We start from the raw sequence: 6,349 nt of genomic DNA on the forward strand, positions 1-6,349 counted from the left end.
ACAGGCCACGAGCTGTACCACATTTTAAAAGGTCCTACATGGTATATTGGGTAGATATGAAACAAAACGTGGCAGGTGAAAAGGGGGTATGATAAAATATGTGGATAATACGAGAGTACCATGAGTTAATAGTTGAAAAAAGGTGGTACAATAGAATCCGGGTGAGATAATCGTACCACGCTCGCCTTACTGGTTCTATATAAACGGAACGTGGTACGCGACATCGGTACAAAAATCATAATAATATAGAATTCGATACTGATCGAGATAACCGTACCACACCCGCCTTACTGCTTCTATACACCTGAAACGTGGTATACTCGCGGTTACCACGTTTTTTTTGTACCGAAGTCGCGTACCACGTTCCGTTTGTATAAACCAGTAAGGCGGGCGTCCTACGATTATTTCAGCCCCTGATTGTATTATACCACTTTTTTTTAAATTATCAACTCATGGTAGATTGGGTAAATATGAAACAAAACGTGGCAGGTAAAAACGGGGTGTAAAAATATGTGGATGATACGAGAGTACCATGAGTTGATAGTTTAAAAAAGTGGTATAATAGAACCCGGGGCTGATATAACACTACCACACTCGCCTTACTGCTTGTATACAACGGAAACGTGGTACGCGGCTTTGGTACCACGTTCCTTTTAATTCGAGGCTGTGATAACTGTAGCCTACAATTTGTCAACTTGTGACCTGTAAAACGATTTGATCCTATTATGACCATGACACTTTGACATGAATTTCGACTGAAAAGGGCCTTAAAATTCGGTAGGAAACTGGTTGTTTTGACGAAACTTGAAATATAGGTTTATCCCCAAAAGATCTCGGCTGCTTTCGATATTGGCATGTATCGGATCGAAACTTCATGGATTATGGCCCCTGTTTGTACGAAAAATCACGTTTTTAGCTTGTGGACCCTATAGAGGTCATATCGGATAGTAACTTCATGAATTATGGCCCCTGATTATACGAAAAATCGCCTCTTTTAGCTTGTGGTCCCTCTGAAGGTCACAGTTATTATCTGATTTTAAAAATCGGTTGAATATATCACCGTAACACCATAAGAAAGGTTGAGTTCAAATTTCCTGAAAATCAAACCAAAACTGCTGGACAAAGTGGCCGCCGCTTGTATGCGAAGTAAAAATATGGTATATCAAGGTTGTGGACCCTGTAGAGGTTACAATTTTAATCCGATTTTGATGAAACTTAAAATGCATGTTTATAACCCAAAGATCTTGGTTCCTTTCGATATTTGCGCATATCGAATTGTAACTTCATGAATTATGGCCCTTGATTGTAGGAAAAATCACTTTCTTTTTAGCTTGTTCTCTAATATCTCTCAAAATATGTGGGCGTATCCTGCCTGGCAGCCGCTGGTGTTTTACTTATCCACTCATTGCACTTTCGTATCATCCTCATATTTTATTATACAACGTTTTTACCTGCCACGTTTTGTTTCATCTAGCCAAAAGCCCAATATACCACTTAGAGTCTGTTTAAGTAGGGTATAGTTTACACAGTACCAGTATTATTAACCGTATGATTATTAACCGAACAATCGGCTATCTGTATTGTAATGTATTTGAACATAAAGTGTAAATATGGCCTATAAAACATCAAAATGGATTAAATAATCAACACAATTTGCAAAATCGTCTTCAAATAATGTAAAATCTCTATAATTAAAAGCACGTGGTACCAAAGCCGCGTACCACTTTTCATTTGTATTGGAGCAGTAAGGCGAGTATACCACTTTTCAGTTTATAGAAGCAGTAAGGCAGGCGTGGTACGGTTATCTGGATTAGTATTGAATTCTAGTATACCACGTTTTTTGTACCGAAGTCGCGTACCACGTTCAGTTTGTATAGAACCAGTAAGGCGAGCGTGGTACGGTTATCTGGATTAGTATTGAATTCTAGTATACCACGTTTTTTGTACCGAAGTCGCGTACCACGTTCAGTTTGTATAGAACCAGTAAGGCGAGCGTGGTACGATTATCTCAGTCTCGTATTTTTTTATACCACGTTTTTTGTGCCGAAGTCGCGTACCACGTTCTGTTATAAAACCAGTAAGGCGAGCGTGGTACGGTTATCTCAGCTCTGAATTCTATTATACCAGTAAGGCGGGCATACCACGTTTCCGTTGCATAGAAGTAAGGCGGGCGTGGTACGATTATCTCAGTCTCGTTATCTGGATCAATACATATTGAATTCTAGTATACCACGTTTTTTGTACCTAAGTCGCGTACCACGTTCAGTTTGCATAGAACCAGAAAGGCGAGCGTGGTACGATTATCTCAGTCTCGTATTCTTTTATACCACGTTTTTTGTGCCGAGGTCGCGTGCCACGTTCCGTTTGTATAAAACCAGTAAGGCGAGCGTAGTACGGACGGTTATCTCAGCTCTGAATTCTATTATACCAGTAAGGCGAGCATACCACGTTTTCGTTGCATAGAAGTAAGGCGAGCGTGGTACGATGATCTCGGTCTCGTATTCTATTATACCCCGTTTTTTGTACCGAAGTCGCGTGCCACGTTCCGTTTGTATAAAACCAGTAAGGCGAGCGTAGTACGGTTATCTCAGCTCTGGATTCTATTATACCAGTAAGGCGAGCATACCACGTTTCCGTTGCACAGAAGTAAGGCGGGCGTGTTACGGTTATCTTAATCTCGGATTCTATTATACCACTTTTTTTTTGTACCGAAGTCTGGTACCACGTTCCGTTTGCATAGAACCAGTAAGGCGAGCGTGGTACGGTTATTTCAGCCCCGGGTTCTATTATACCACTTTAGTTTATTAACTATTAACTCACGGTACTCTCGTATCATCCACATATTTTATTATACACCTTTTTTTACCTGCAACGTTTTGTTTCATATCTACCCAATATACCACGTATGGACTTTTTAAAATTGGGTGCAGTATATAGCCTATAAAAACATCAAAATGATTAAATAATCAACATAATTTGCTAAAGTCGCGTACCACGTTTCGTTTGTATAGAAGCAGTAAGCGAACGTGGTACTGTTATCTCAGCCTTGGATTCTACTATACCACGTTTTTTTTTTTTGCTTATCAACTCATTGCACTTTCGTATCATCCTATTTTATTGTACCACGTTTTTATCTGCTACGTTTTGTTTCATATCTACCCAGTAGTCCAATATACCACGTAGGGTCTTTTTAAATGGGTTACAATAAATTTTACACCGTACCTAAATGGCGATTATTTTCTATGTTTTAACCGACCGATGGACAGTCTGAATTAGATTATATTAAACATTAAGTGTAAATATCATCTATAAATAGTATAAAACATCGAAATTCATTAAATAATTAATGTAATTTGCAAAATTTGCTTTTAATAAAGTAAAATCAGCAAAATTATAAAGTTCGTGGTACCAAAATCTCGTACCACGTTACATTTGTATAGAAGTAATACTAGGGACGAGCGTGGTATTTAGCCACTGCCGTATAGGCACCCAATAACAGCATAATTATATTTTGTTTAAAATAACATTTTATTTTTTTTTATTTTTTTTTTTTTTTTAGCTAATATATATATATATATATATATATATATATATATATATATATATATATATATAGCTTATAGTAGAATAATATTCCTTAAACTTTAAAACGTAAATAAATGGAAGATGAAAAAAAGCAGTGCCGGCCGTGCCGTGTCTTTTCTAAAGCATCTTCAATAGAAGGCTTGATCTCATTTTAACTACGTACATCTTATCAAGATGTTGTGAAACTCGCAGTCGTTGCTTCAGGAACATGATACTAAAGGGGCATTATGGGAGATTAGATAAAGAGTTGACAGTTCTCGCTATAATAGTTTAAAAAAAATAGATAACGTAAATAGAATATGATTTCAGTCAAATTTCTCCACTCTGAACCGATATTATGCTGAAAATTTCAGTCAAATTGCTCCACTCTGAACCGAGATATTAGCTTTTGAATTTTAGGCTGGCCTCGATCATTATTACTAAAGTCAGTATACTACGATGAAAAAAACGGGTCGGGTGTTCGATCCCTGCATTGGCCGAGAAAGTTCATCCAGATTTTCCGGCGTGGTTCTCCCTTGTCAGTGATGCAGGACGGAGGGCCTGACAAGGACAGCTGTCTAGTTGTTCGGATGAGACAAAAAACACATTGGCGTGCACGTAAAAGATCCCTTGACAGTTGGAATTCGATATAAGAGTAGGCTGTAGTGCCGCTGTCGCTGTCCGGGCAAAATTTCCCTCATATCACACTTTATGGCGAAGGCCTATGCCCGTCTTCATTAGCCCAGTCCGGAGCAGAACAGTTGGACATTAAACCCCATTTCATTTCATTTCATTTCACGATAAAAAAAAAACCCCAACAAATTCTCGATTATCCACTTTAACGTTTAATTATTTTTAAAAAAAATGTATTCCAATCCGCTAAATATCGCAGGCTAGCGATGGCATCGAGAGTTGATTGTGGTCTGGATAAGTCATGGACCTTATTATAAGGTCCATGGATAACTTAATTAATGTCTAATTAATAATTTAGATAACATTTCAGGCCTAAAATTAAAGAAAGACCTGCAATATAGGTAGATTTAACTCTTACATAATGTACATGTTTAATTAAAGATCAACTATATGTAAGAGCTATAAATCTGCCTATTACATGGGTTTTATTTCTCGCATCAAATGATATAAATTAATATTTAGACAATTATTGACATGACAAGCCTATAATAAACCTTCTACATCATTGGTCGGAAAAAGGTCCGAAATTGACAATATGTCGAACAAAAAATCGCGATTTTTAGCGCCTAATGAATCGAAGACGAAAGTAAAAGTCTCGCTTTCAGTTTCGGTTTTAATAATCGGATACCAGTCAGCCTCCTAGAGCGACCATTGTAACGTTCTATTATAATTATAGGCCCGGATGATAGCCACAAACGGAACAAGGACGGGCCGGGGATCCATGACGCTAAGGCCAGAGCAATTACTTTATACTTTTTAATTTACCAATTTTTATACGGCCACAGTTTTATGCCGTCGCCCCTGTCCGTCCGTCCACAATTTGTTTATGGACACTCTACAGGTCACAATTTTTATCCGATCTCGGTTCCTTTCGATATTGGCATGTATCGGACAATAACTTCATGGATTATGGCCCCTGATTGTACGAAAAATCACGTTTTTAGCTTTGTGGACACTCTAAGAGGTCACAATTTTTATCCGATTTTGATGAAATTTGAAATGTATGTTTATAATCCAAAAGTATTGGTTTATTTCAATATTTGCGTATATCGGACCGTAACTTCCTGGATTATGGCCCTTGATTGTATACGAAAAATCACGTTTTAAGCCCGTGGACCCTCAAGAGTTCGCAATTTTTATTCGATTTAAAAAAAAAACACGTTTAAATGTAGCACCGTTACCTAATGTCAGTTGAGTTCGAATTTCGTGAAAATCAGACCGAAACTGTCTGACAAAATGGCCACCCCTCTTATGCAAATAGTGTAAAAATATGGTATATCAAGGTTGTGGAACCTCTAGAAGTTACAAATTTTTATCAGATTTTGATAAAACTTAAAATATATGTTCATGTCCCAAAGATCTCGGTTCCTTTCGCTATTTGTGCATATCCAAACGTAACTTCCTGGATTATAGTCCCTGCATGATTGTACAAAAAATCCCATTTTTGTTTAGCTTGTTCCCTCTCCATCACTTGAAAAATTTGGGCGTATCTTGCTTAGCAACCGCTGGTTCCCAGAAAAAGTGAACTGACAAAATCCGATTCTAATCTTACCCATGCCACCAGGTACCCACATTCAGAAAAGGTTTCTTTTATTTTCCGATCACGTAACAGTGTATTTTTTATTACTGTATACCAAAATGTGGGCGTATCTTGCCTGGAAACCACTGGTTCCCCAAAAAATGAACTGACAGAATTCGATTCTAATCTTACCCATGCCACCAGGTACCCACATTCAGAAAAGTCACCGTATAGGTTTCTTATATTTTCCGATCACGTAACAGTGTATTTTTTATACCAACATTTTTAAAAAAAACAAAAACATGACTCAGCATACCTCAGTTCGGGTAGTATGGAAAAAGAACCTCTGACAGTTGAAATTCACGGGCCCTGTACACAGACACTGCAAAAAATAAACAAAAAATATCAATTCATGTGAATGGATCCGGGGCTAGCAATAAGCGCGTCCACTGCGCTGCGTCCTCCTGTAATACCGAGAAGCTCCTGCTCCTGTAATAATGCACACTAAAGGTTCCTAGCCCTTAACCCCACAATCCTGGTATCAAAATATTTCGCTCGATTTTGAAGATCTAG

The sequence above is a fragment of the Patella vulgata genome, chromosome 3 (genome assembly GCF_932274485.2).
Source record: "Patella vulgata chromosome 3, xgPatVulg1.2, whole genome shotgun sequence".
Lineage (NCBI taxonomy): Eukaryota > Metazoa > Mollusca > Gastropoda > Patellidae > Patella > Patella vulgata.